Genomic DNA, 13,531 nt, shown 5'->3' on the forward strand with positions numbered 1-13,531 from the left:
TTCCTATGAATCATGGTGATTATCACATTATGTTAAAAATCTACAACACTACCCAGAATGCATTGTAATCCAGGAGGCCCCCTCTCTCCTCTGGGGACAATTACCACCTTGCTGGGTGCTAGTCAGGCTATTTTGTTATGACAATGAGTCTGTCTTGTGGCACTGTAAACACAACACCCATGAAGGAAAATACTTCATGATCGTTTATTTAATTTAGTGTGGTAATGAAAGGTTAACCTTCTGTAGTGTGGTAGTGAAAAGTTAACCTTCTGTGTGTGATAGTGAAAGGTTAACCTTCTGTAGTGTGGTTGTGAAAGGTTAATCTTCTGTAGTGTGGTAGTGAAAGGTTAACCTTCTGTAGTGTGGTTGTGAAAGGTTAACCTTCTGTAGTGTGGTAGTGAAAGGTTAACCTTCTGTAGTGTGGTAGTGAAAGGATAACCTTCTGTAGTGTGGTAGTGAAACCTTCTGTAGTGTGGTAGTGAAAGGTTAACCTTCTGTAGTGTGGTAGTGAAACCTTCTGTAGTGTGGTAGTGAAAGGTTAACCTTCTGTAGTGTGGTAGTGAAAGGTTAACATTCTGTAGTGTGGTAGTGAAAGGTTAACCTTCTGTAGTGTGGTAGTGAAACCTTCTGTAGTGTGGTAGTGAAAGGATTGCCTGTTTTAATTTAATAAGTAGTCTTTAATGTCAGTAGTGTGCCATTACACTATGACATGCCCCAGTGATGAGCAATCTCCAAGTATGAGGCCTATATGGACCTAGTATTTATATAATGTATTATACTTGTCCTAATATAGTACTAACCTACACTGTAGCACTCAACACTTTGATGAACATTGTTACTCAGCTGATAGTTGTGCCCTTCCTGATGACTTGTCGTACAGAGCTTATAAGTCTAAAAGTGGATAAAAGAGTCAGCAAAATGACTAAATGTAAATGTATTATAAGGACCACCTAGTATTTATATACTGTATTATGTGGACCAGGACCTAGTATGTATATTATGTATTATGAATTGAAAATGGGGGACCCTGATGTAAACAAGACAAATCAAGTTTCAAGATTTTATTATCATTTAAAATAACACAAGATGTATTCACATACACACCAGGGCATACAGTGAAATGCGGGTGGCCATGCCCGCTTTGATTGTGCAGTAATACTAATAAACTAATAAAATAGACATAATAAACAGATAAAAAAATAGGCATGATAAAATAGACATGCTAAAGTCAATGTTCAATGTTCTGATGGCCTCTCTCCAGAGTGATCACCGTGGTATTTTTGAACCGCTGCTCGATACTTTGGCTGGTGCTGGGTATGTGATGTCTTGGGCTTCATCATCACAGAATGTCGCCAGCGCGTTATTGTCCTCAGCAGTGTCCACCGAATTCACCAAACCGGTTTAACGCATCAGCCACGTCCCACGCTGTAGTATGCACGGTGAATTATCAGCAGAGCACTGTCAAAACGCTGTTTATATCCATCAATAGCCATCAACTTAATGACGTCACCGCCGTGGCGGCCTGTCCTGACCAATAGCGCATCTTGAAAGGCGCGTTAATACATTTGTTTATCTGGCTTACTGCCGCGGATTCAAGCCACGCAATAACAAAGCGCAACATTAAAATAAGGACAGCTGTTTACAAGTGGATGTTTAATGACAATAAAGCATAACAATGGCTGAAATGAAACCCAACGTTAAATGTGAAATGCCTGTATGGAAAATGCTGATGAAATATAATACCTAAGTTGTTTGTTATTTTCCCTATTGAATGAATTTACTTTCTTATGGCATTAGGTTGCAATAAATCCACTCGAACGAAATTCGTTCGCTCATAAAATTTGTGACATTCTAAATGTGTTTTAATGTTGTTTAATGACAATACGACCCGACCTGCGTTTTATGATGAAGGTTTCGGAGTCAGTGCGACGCGCGTAATAGACACTGCCGTTTGTCACAATTTAAGTAGCTATAACTTATAACGTTAAGATAAGTGTGTTAACATTGTTCTCTCTGCTATTAAGAAAGAGCTATCCTTGTGTGTGTTTTCAACACCTTGCTAAGTACCTGTGATTAATGCATGACACGCGCAGACAGACCACACCCAGCGTAAAGCCCTCGTTTGTAGTCTTTGCCACAGTATTGAGACACAATACTGTTGGACAATAACAATAATTAACTCATTTACAAGTTGTATTTAAGTTTTGCAAATAAGGAATCAGAGAAAGAACATTTCAAAGCAGTAAAAAATGCAATATTTCTATTTTGACCTATTATCTGAAATGCAAGAAATGTTCGCGATTTCTGAGGAATGTAACCTGCCGCACCAAGTCGGCCTAGAAGATGCAGAGTCACATATTAGGCGTGTTCGAGATTGATTTCGGCTCGCCTCGAAAGTAGACGAGTGCAGCCGGGGGAGGAGTTATAAAGGCGGACACTTCAGATGACAACAGCCTGCTCGCCTAGTCTCGCATGGCAGATATCGCGTTCACGTTACCACACACACATACACACCTGTCCAGCTCATTATAATGCGATGGCCGTGTGCAAAATTAGATTAAATTCAAATGTACAGCACACCATATACTGCTATAGTGGAATATACTATTCATATACCATAATGTATACCAGGGGTAGGCAATTAGGTTTGGCCGAGGGCAAAAATGTTTCCAAGCCATTGTATGGGGGGCCGGACACAAAAACAATGGCTAATTTAATATATTGATAGTGAAAACATTTTAACTCTGTGACAGACCACCTTATAACTAAGACATACATTTGTGGCAGAGGCAGAGAATGGACAAAATAAACGAGCTGCATAGGTGGCATAATAAACTGTAAACGACATACACATTTGCACTGAACATTATACCTTTGTCTGTTTGCCATTTTATTATAAAACCAGAGACAAGCGCCTCTCTCTTATCGGCCTATCTTACATTACGCGCAACCAATTAGTCTATCCGACAGCCCTTTCTGTGGAGCGCACTGGACTATTGAGAAACAATAGGAATTTTCCATTGGTTCTCCCAGTCCACGTGACCATTTCTAGCATTTCCATTGGCTATAGTGACAGACATAGATATGTGATAAATGGATAGATACAGCGGATTAGATGAAGTCCAGGGAAAACAACCAATCTAGATATTTCAAGATTCTATGCTTTACATCCGCGCATTCTCTGAGAGATGCACAACATTTTTAGATGACAATCGATTCCGATACAATAAAGCAAGTCTTTATCACAAACAAATCCAAAGATATTCAATGTTTTACAAAACATGTCTAGTGTTGCGCCCGGCTTTAGAGGGTTAAAAGCCTAATTGTATGTTTTATTTAGTTAATAAATGTCTGATTGTAATTCCTTATATACCTAATGTAGCGCATCTTCTTGAAGCAGATTCAGCTTTTTTTGCTCTGATTTGACTTCAGTTTAATTGCATTGTTACTGTTCACATGTGTGGTGCCGTCACAGTCATATATATATATTAGTAAAGATAAAGTTTGAATGACTTACTGAACTGGTGTTTTAATTTCACACCACACTGCTTGTTTGTTATTTCAGCACCAGGCGCTGTCCACCGACTTTTTTTCATGTTGAGCAAGCGCTACATTGCACCTCACTGCCTACCTGTTATTCACTCTCAACATGGTTAAAACAAAGTATAATAAGCATTATTTAGGTGGTGGTAGTTTCTCTATTTGGACATTATAGCTAACATATAGCCTAGCCTAGTTGGTCTGATATATAATAAATAAAAAAAAAAAGTTTAAATTTTTTTTTAATATTCTGAAGGGCCAGATATTATTGCTGGCGGGCCAATTTCGGCCCGTGGGCCGCCTATTGCCGACCCCTGATGTATACCATCTTGTTGCACGCTCCTGTCCACCACAGCGCGCACGCACACACAACACACTGCTGAATAATTCTGTTTCGCATCAATATATATATATATATATATATATATATATATATATATATATATATATATATATATATATATATATATATATATACTGTATATTGAAGCATAACAGAATTATATATACAGTATATATTGAGGCAAAACAGACGACGCATGTGTGTATCAGCTAAGCTCAGCTGCTGCATCGTTAATGAACTATAGATTTATATAGAATTCGTTAATCTATCTAGCGATTGGGTTAACTGAGAGCCAGATTGCTTAGAGTACTGTACAAAGAACGGTAATGCTCAGATTGCTCATTGAGTCATGACTATGAATGCAAAACGTAATTGTCGTATTTATTATCATTATAATTATTTAATTCCGATGATAGAAACAGTCCGTCTGTAGAATCGACTTGAAGAAGCAATCACCAAGAATTTGTTCAGGGGGGTTGATATATTGTTATTTTGATATAAACTCCATTGCAGAGATGGTTATTAAGACAGCATTCATTACTCTGATAAAAATAATTTGGTGTCTGACAGCTTGAAGTTTATCATGATGATAACATTATTTGAGGAAGCTCTTGGTACCCAAACTCCTGTATCCAATAATAATAATAAAATATATCTGATAGACGAGATCCGTACTGTATTGTACCCATTCTGCAATCGGTTAATAAAGTTTTCAATCAATCAATCAAACGTCTGATAACTTCCTCTTGTGGGCGTGGCTGGTGGTGACAACTTTTCTGAGCCAATATTGTCTCTTTCTGCGTCCTGCCCTGCTCAACCTAGGAGCCACCCCTACTAAACCACATGCAGTGTTTACTAGTGAGTCCAGTTGCAAAGCTTACAGATGTCAAAGAATATTTGGGAGGGACACAATCTTTCAAAACAAAAAAAATGCATAGTTGCATCTATATTTAGACCATATTCGATAGCATTTCAATACAAAATGTAAAAAAAATTTATGCAATTACCACCAGCCAGAAAATTGAGCCCTATGCATGTATGGTTACAGGCAGCTATGTTGGAACAGAGACAACTATTGTTGGAAGAGAGGAATAGAGAGCAAGGCCGCTATTAAAACCAAATCTTGAGAATATCTGAAGCTCTTTCCATGATGGTCACAGTGGTAGGGTTTCTCTCACATATGAATGTGTTGGTGTGTCTTTAAGAGTGCAAGCTCTCCTCACAGTGGTAGGGCTTCTCTCCTGTATGAATGCGCTTGTGAATCTTTAAGTGTCCAGATTGACTGAAGCTCTTCTCACACTGGTCACAGTGGTAGGGCTTCTCTCCTGTATGAATGCGCTGGTGAATATTTAACTCTCCAGAGCTCTTGAAGCTCTTCTCACACTGGTCACAGTGGTAGGGCTTCTCTCCTGTATGAATGCGTTGGTGAATCTTTAAGTCTCCAGATTGGCTGAAGCTCTTCTCACACTGATCACAGTGGTAGGGCTTCTCTCCTGTATGAATGCGTTGGTGAATCTTTAAGTCTCCAGATTGGCTGAAGCTCTTCTCACACTGGTCACAGTGGTAGGGCTTCTCTCCTGTATGAATGCGCTGGTGAGTCTGTAATTCTCCAGAGGTCTTGAAACTCTTCTCACACTGGTCACAGTGGTATGGCTTCTCTCCGGTATGAATGCGCTGGTGCTTCTTTAAGCCTTGAGTGGTACTGAAGCGTGTTCCACACTGGTCACAGTAGTAGGGCTTCTCTCCTGTATGAATGCGCTTGTGACTCTTTAAGTGTACAGATTGGCTGAAGCTCCTCTCACACTGGTCACAGTGGTAGGGCTTCTCTCCTGTATGAATGCGCTGGTGAGTCTTTAATTCTCCAGAGGTCTTGAAACTCTTCTCACACTGGTCACAGTGGTATGGCTTCTCTCCGGTATGAATGCGCTGGTGTTCCTTTAAACCTTGAGAGGTACTGAAGCGTGTTCCACACTGGTCACAGTAGTAGGGCTTCTCTCGTGTATGAATGCGCTTGTGACTCTTTAAGTTTACAGATTGACTGAAGCTCTTCTCACAGTGGTCACAGTGGTAGGGCTTCTCTCCTGTATGAATGCGCTGGTGAATATTTAACTCTCCAGAGCTCTTGAAGCTCTTCTCACACTGGTCACAGTGGTAGGGCTTCTCTCCTGTATGAATGCGTTGGTGAATCTTTAAGTCTCCAGATTGGCTGAAGCTCTTCTCACACTGATCACAGTGGTAGGGCTTCTCTCCTGTATGAATGCGTTGGTGAATCTTTAAGTCTCCAGATTGGCTGAAGCTCTTCTCACACTGGTCACAGTGGTAGGGCTTCTCTCCTGTATGAATGCGCTGGTGAGTCTGTAATTCTCCAGAGGTCTTGAAACTCTTCTCACACTGGTCACAGTGGTATGGCTTCTCTCCGGTATGAATGCGCTGGTGCTTCTTTAAGCCTTGAGTGGTACTGAAGCGTGTTCCACACTGGTCACAGTAGTAGGGCTTCTCTCCTGTATGAATGCGCTTGTGACTCTTTAAGTGTACAGATTGGCTGAAGCTCCTCTCACACTGGTCACAGTGGTAGGGCTTCTCTCCTGTATGAATGCGCTGGTGAGTCTTTAATTCTCCAGAGGTCTTGAAACTCTTCTCACACTGGTCACAGTGGTATGGCTTCTCTCCGGTATGAATGCGCTGGTGTTCCTTTAAACCTTGAGAGGTACTGAAGCGTGTTCCACACTGGTCACAGTAGTAGGGCTTCTCTCGTGTATGAATGCGCTTGTGACTCTTTAAGTTTACAGATTGACTGAAGCTCTTCTCACAGTGGTCACAGTGGTAGGGCTTCTCTCCTGTATGAATGCGCTGGTGAATATTTAACTCTCCAGAGCTCTTGAAGCTCTTCTCACACTGGTCACAGTGGTAGGGCTTCTCTCCTGTATGAATGCGTTGGTGAATCTTTAAGTCTCCAGATTGGCTGAAGCTCTTCTCACACTGATCACAGTGGTAGGGCTTCTCTCCTGTATGAATGCGCTGGTGAGTCTTTAAGCATCCAGAGGTCTTGAAACTCTTCTCACACTGGTCACAGTGGTAAGGCTTCTCTCCTGTATGAATGCGCTTGTGACTCTTTAAGTTTACAGATTTACTGAAGCTCTTCTCACACTGGTCACAGTGGTAGGGCTTCTCTCCTGTATGAATGCGCTTGTGACTCTTTAAGTTTACAGATTTACTGAAGCTCTTCTCACACTGGTCACAGTGGTAGGGCTTCTCTCCTGTATGAATTCGCTGGTGAGTCTTTAAGCATCCAGAGGTATTGAAGCGCGTTCCACACTGGTCACAGTGGTAGGGCTTCTCTCCTGTATGAATGCGCTTGTGACTCTTTAAGTTTACAGACTTACTGAAGCTCTTCTCACACTGGTCACAGTGGTAGGGCTTCTCTCCTGTATGAATTCGCTGGTGAGTCTTTAAGCATCCAGAGGTATTGAAGCTCTTCTCACACTGGTCACAGTGGTAGGGCTTCTCTCCTGTATGAATGCGCTGGTGAATCTTTAACTCTCGGGAGGTATTGAAGCGAATTCCACACTGGTCACAGTGGTAGGGCTTCTCTCCTGTATAGGGCTTCTCTCCTGTATGAATGCGCTGGTGTATTAGAAAAGCTGCCTTTTTGATGAAGCGCTTTCCACACTGGTCACAGCAGTGAGGCCTTGACTCATTCATATCTCTGCTTGCTGTTGGGGAGCAATGCAGCAATTGTACCTGGAGAAGAGAGAAGTACACCAATTAAGAGTTGAGACGTTAAACGCTCGTCCTGCCAGATTATTTAAACTAGGGCTGGGCGATATGGCCAAAAATGATATCGCGATAACGATACCGATAACAATATCAAATCACTCGATTAAAAAAAAAAGTTTGAAGCGTGTTCCACACTGGTCACAGTGGTAGGGCTTCTCTCCTGTATGAATGCGCTGGTGTATTAGAAAATCTGCCTTTTTGATGAAGCGCAGAAAGAAGTACACCAATTAACACTTTGAGAGCCCACCACGTGATAACACGTGTTATCAGCCCGATGCCTGAATGCCCACCATGACAATTAGCATGTTATTTTTTTATTAGCGATCTGAATTCATCAACGGAGTCTCCCGTTGGTAAACCAGCCCCATCAGGAGCTCAGATGTGAAAAAACCGCCCCCTATTGTCTCCCAGATGGTTATGCACCCTTTTGGAATGGACTCAATGAAAATGGATGAGAAAAGAAAAATCCGGAATCCACATTTTACTTCTCAGGCATGTAACCCGAGCCGATCGGATTCATTGTGGACCATCAGAACAGCGTGGAATATGTGTTTACAGTATGTAGCGTTGGATCAATAAAAGCGATCGATTTTTGGAATGGCGATCAGGAATTGGAATGATCTTTTTGGAGAACATCTGATCTGAGGTAAGGAATCTATTTTACAAGTCTTGGGATAATCAGAGTTGTATTCGCTGAGCTCTCAGCGTTCGCCCTATGTGTGTGTGTGTGTGTGTGGGCGATGGCTTTGAGGAAATCAGAGAATCGATTTTTCAGATCGCCTATATAGCGTGCATACCTACACATATACTATCGATAATCTAGCGTTTATTTGAAAACGATTCATAAATAGGCCGAAAAATTTCAACGTTTTTGTGTATTCTAGAATATTCCAGTACAGGGCATTTATTATGGAATCTTTTTATTTTCCTTGAAAACGAGGGCTTTTCAAAATGCTATAAAACAAAAATGAACCGATAAAAAAAACAATCCGCTTCGACAATGTTGACTGGAAAACGAGTCATTGATAAGCGATGGGCAGATTAGACACATTTAAAACATAGATTAGGCGTTATTAACGCTAACATTGAAGTGGATGGTGGACATTCAAGCACTAAATCGTGCGCCCCCTGCTGGCACTGAAAGTGTTAAGAGTTGAGACGTTAAACGCTCGTCCTGCCAGATGTATGTTTAGTTTGCAGCAATTCTTTGTCATTGCCGCCATCTTTAGTGTTACATGTTAACGATAGACAGCATTGCTTCAGAGTCCGCCTATTTTGCGACCCGAAATAAGTGCCTGTTTTTTTCCCACAACGGGTCAAATGTATCTAACATTTATGCCCACGTCGCGTTAAATACCGAAATTAACGTCGCGTTAGTGTAGGGCTGGGAGATATGGCCAAAAATGATATCGCGATAACGATAGACAGCATTGCTTCAGAGTCCGCCTATTTTGCTACCCGAAATAAGTGCCTGTTGTTTTTTTCCCCACAACGGGTCAAATGCATCTAACATTTATGCCCACGTCGCGTTAAACACTGAAATTAACGTCGCGTTAGCGTAGGGCTGGGAGATATGGCCAAAAATGATATCGCGATAACGTTAACAAACAAACAAAAATCGAATATATAATTTTTTTTATAAAAAAATATAAAATATTTTACAACAGATGTATGTTTATTTTGCAGCAATTCTTTGTCGTTGCCGCCATCTTTAGTGTTACATCCCCTCACACTCCAGTTCTCAGGCTGCAGCTGGTTTGAAAGCGAAAGTAAACCGGCTTCTCTGCTGGCTGTGGCTCCAGGGGAGTTGAACAGTTCTGGCTCTGCTAGTTTCTTTTCTATCTTTTGGCGCTTTTTTGGTGGACAAACCACCGCACATGTGCACCGTGACTCATGACTGGAGACTAGCTCTGCTAGCATAGCCTACTGTGTACAGACGGTTTCAAACTGTATTTTAAATTAGAAAGCAACCAAAATAAAAGAGAAAAATATATCTCAATTTGGTCAGTATTGTCATTTGGACAAGCAAAGCCATTACTTTAAGTTGCAGGCAAGAAAGACAAGTCTGTCCACTGTCTCTGGTTTTAAAACTGCCCTGTTGCAGGTCAAAAAAATATATATTAGATAATTTTTTCCCCGATATCGATTATTTTCCTCTCCAACCTCTCCCAGAAGCAGTCGCATATCTATCTCCTCTCCCACCCTCCACAGAACACCTCAAGGCCTCTCTCTTATCCGCCTGGAGACGTCCGTACCAGCCCTCTACAGCTCCTTTCCCCAGAGCCTGGATCTGCTCCTCGCTGGAGACGCTCAGCCGTTTTTGACCTTTTTCTTCTTTTCTTTTTACAGCAGAATAACTCGACTCGATTTTTGACCGTAATATGGATCTAATAAGCTGGGCTTTTACAGCGATTGATCGCATATTCTCGACGAGGAGGCAAAATGCGGATGACCCATTATGCCCTCTTGGGAGCTATCAGGCGGGATACACCATAAATTCATACGGGACCTGGCTCGCGATATGCTTTTTCCCGTTGGAGATAAACGACGTTGAGGACGTATATCTTCTAATTGTCATGCTGCTCGGCTTGGGCTCTGTCAGCTGTTGGATCTGGTACTGTCTGAATCTAATTCGGAAGAAGTTGATTCCCTTGGCCAGGGATATGGCCGGGATCAAAGACAACCAAATGGAACTGTTTAAAAGGATCGCTGACCTCAATACCCTGCGGGGGGATGAACAACTGAGCTCCAAGACCATGTTGGAACGGTGCAAAATCTACCACGTAGATGAACAATCGTGCTTGAAGATAATTCTTGAGAGACTTGCTTCTAACCACGCAGAGGAACTGTCGCGGTCTCAGGCCATTCTGGACATCACGTCAGAAATTAGAGACGTGAAAATAAAGATGCCACCGTACCGTGCTAATAGGGGGTATGATGATGGTGACGATGATTAAACTAAATTGACCAAATTTTGACCATATGCAGCAATTTGCCTTAAGCTGCATGTATCACCCCCCCCCCCCCCCCCTTATCCCATTCTGCTGTGAAACCAACCAAGGCCGAGGTCAGCGCGGGGGAGCGATTCCGAGGAGGTGATTCCCGCGAAGAGGGATCGAGCTGTGCCGTCTGGAGGCGATAAGATTGATGAGGCCCCCGCCCCTCCCCCCTCCCTCTACCCCCATTCTCTACCCACCCCTCCCTTCGCGAGTACATCTGGCACCCATGCCTCTCTAGGACGGCTGCCTATGACTCACGTTGGTGGGGGCCCTTAGTCTGCTTCATTACCAAATTCCTGTCTCCCCCATCCCTCCCCTCCCTTCATCCCTCCCTCCCTCCCGTCACTGGCGCGACGATGTCTTGTTTACTACTCGGTGTTGTTGCTGCCGACTATCGCATATGGCGTCGCAGGCCTTCTGTAGATGACATGTGTCAACAAATGTACATGTCTGTTGAATTTATGCTGTGCCGTTGTTACTGTAAAAAATTTAATGATTGTGATGTTGTTATTATTAATGATACGTTGAGCTGTATGTGTGTGTCATTGGAATTTCCCCAAGGGGATTAATAAAGTAATATCTCATCTCATCTCTCATCTCATCTTAAAATATATCGCGATAATTATCGTTATCGTTATATCGCCCAGCCCTAATTTAAACCCAGCCCGCACGGCTCGGATCGTCCCAGAAAAGAAACTACACCACTTCTAACACTTCTAATAGAGTGCAATACCAGCTGGAAGGCGTAGGCGGCGGTATTTGCCCTTTTGCGAGCTCAGACCCATTCCCAATGATAACATCAGGCTGGATGGATATAGCTAATAAAGGAAATAACGATTCAAACCTGACTTATGCGAGAGCATAAATAACTGGGGGCTGATCCATTTAACATTTTATACATATGTCCCAGTTTCAGAAAGGAGACCCTCTGCTCCACAGGGAGCCATCCCACCTCATTGAAGTGACATGGCTCAATATGGGTTCGAGGTGGCAAATTTAGGAGCAATCGTATGGTCTTATTTTGGCTGGTTTGTAGCCTGTGTTTACTTTCCACTGTAACACAACTATACCAGTACGTACATTAGGGCTGGGTGATATATCGAGTATACTCGATGTATCGCGGCTTGTTCTACATGAGATTAGGGATGCACGATAATTATCGGGCCGATATCAGCAATTATGACGTCATCCCGATAAACTCGATAACGTTATTGATAGCTCCGATAACATAATACATTTTTTGGTTAAAAGAAATCCGGTGTGGGTGGATTTGGATGAAGGGCGCTTGTTTTTATTATAGCCTCCTCCCGTTTTGCCAGTACTGTGGTAAAACTGATAGCGTGTGGTTTAGGAACAGGGAGTTTTTCACAAATCCAGCGCTCCCTTTCTTGGCTGTGACGTAGTCACGTTACATTCAGAGACAGACAGTCGATCTGCCAATTACGTCCCACGGCTTGCACCCACCTCTTCTTCTTACCACCAATCAGAAGCTCTCGTTCGTTTATTTACCTCCGGATTGTCAGCCATTACTCTACTCGGAGCTAACGTTATCTCCCCGCCAGCCACATTGACAAGTACCAGCGCTTATACATTACTGGCAAATGTCTTGTTGCACTTGTGGCAACGAGCGTTGTCAGCATTTACTTTAGTAAAATAGACCCAGACTTTTGAACATTTCGTTCTGTCCGCCATTATGAGAGCAGAGCTGTCTGTACTCGGTGTGTGTGTGTGTGTGTGTGAGTGAGTGTGTGTGTGTGTGTGGGAGGGGAAGAGAGGAGAGAGCAGGCAGCCCGCTCCCCGCGCAGGCAGAGACACAGACTAGAGGCAGGAGAGATATAGACAACGGCCAACAAGATTAGTTTGCGACGTTTAAATTCCTCAAAAAAAAACTCTATAATTTCTCGAGTACCGATAGCAGTACCGATGACGTCAGAGCTTATAAATACTAAAAAAAAAGATGTTTTTTTATAAAAAAAAAATATATATATATTATATACAGTTAAAAAAAATATTATAATACAATAAATATCGGTTATCGGTATCGGCTTGAGGAGCATAAAGTTATCAGTATCGGTGTCAAAAAATCAATATCGTGCATCCCTACATGAGATGTAGTAAATTACTATATTGTGAACATCGAGTATATGTTGTCACGTTGCGGCTGTGATGAGACTTGCTTTTGCGCAGAGCTGTCCTCTCATTTCATTATAGACACATGACCAGCGCGGACCTTAAATTACATGCAATTGTAATTTCATTAGACAGACCAGCGCGGACCTTTAATGACATGCAATTTAATTGACACGAGCAATGGGCTAACGTTAGCTGCTAACCAAGTTATCCATGAGGACTATGCTAAGCTAACTAGCATTAGCTGCTAACCCTGGAAAACGCTCAAAGCGGACTCCACAACACTAGTTCCATTCGTGAGGAAAGGGGGTGGGTTATATTGACAACGCTTGACAACAGAAGTTTAAACATAACTTCATATTTATTGGTTATTTGTTTCTTTATATCATCCAGTTTCCATCTCCGTGTGTTAAACTCTTCCTGTTTACATTCGAGTGTGACATCATCACCTACGGCAGCTTAGACCAGTGGTGCCCAACCAGTCGATCGCGATCGACAGGTAGATCGCGGGCTGATTTCAAGTAGATCTCGATTAAAAAAATGTGCGCGTTCTCGCTCTCTCTCTCGCTCTCTCTCTACATTCAATGATTTAAAGTAACCAAACGTTACAGTATAAATACTAACTGGATAGTTGATGATATAAACATTTAATTTCATTATCTGAAATATTCTAAAATCATTAAGTCTGCTATAAGCCATTATCCCTTTGTGTGTGATTATTATTTTCTCACAGTAGTGTGTA

Source organism: Notolepis coatsorum (genome assembly GCF_963971535.1).
Source record: "Notolepis coatsorum genome assembly, chromosome: 16".
NCBI lineage: Eukaryota > Metazoa > Chordata > Actinopteri > Aulopiformes > Paralepididae > Notolepis > Notolepis coatsorum.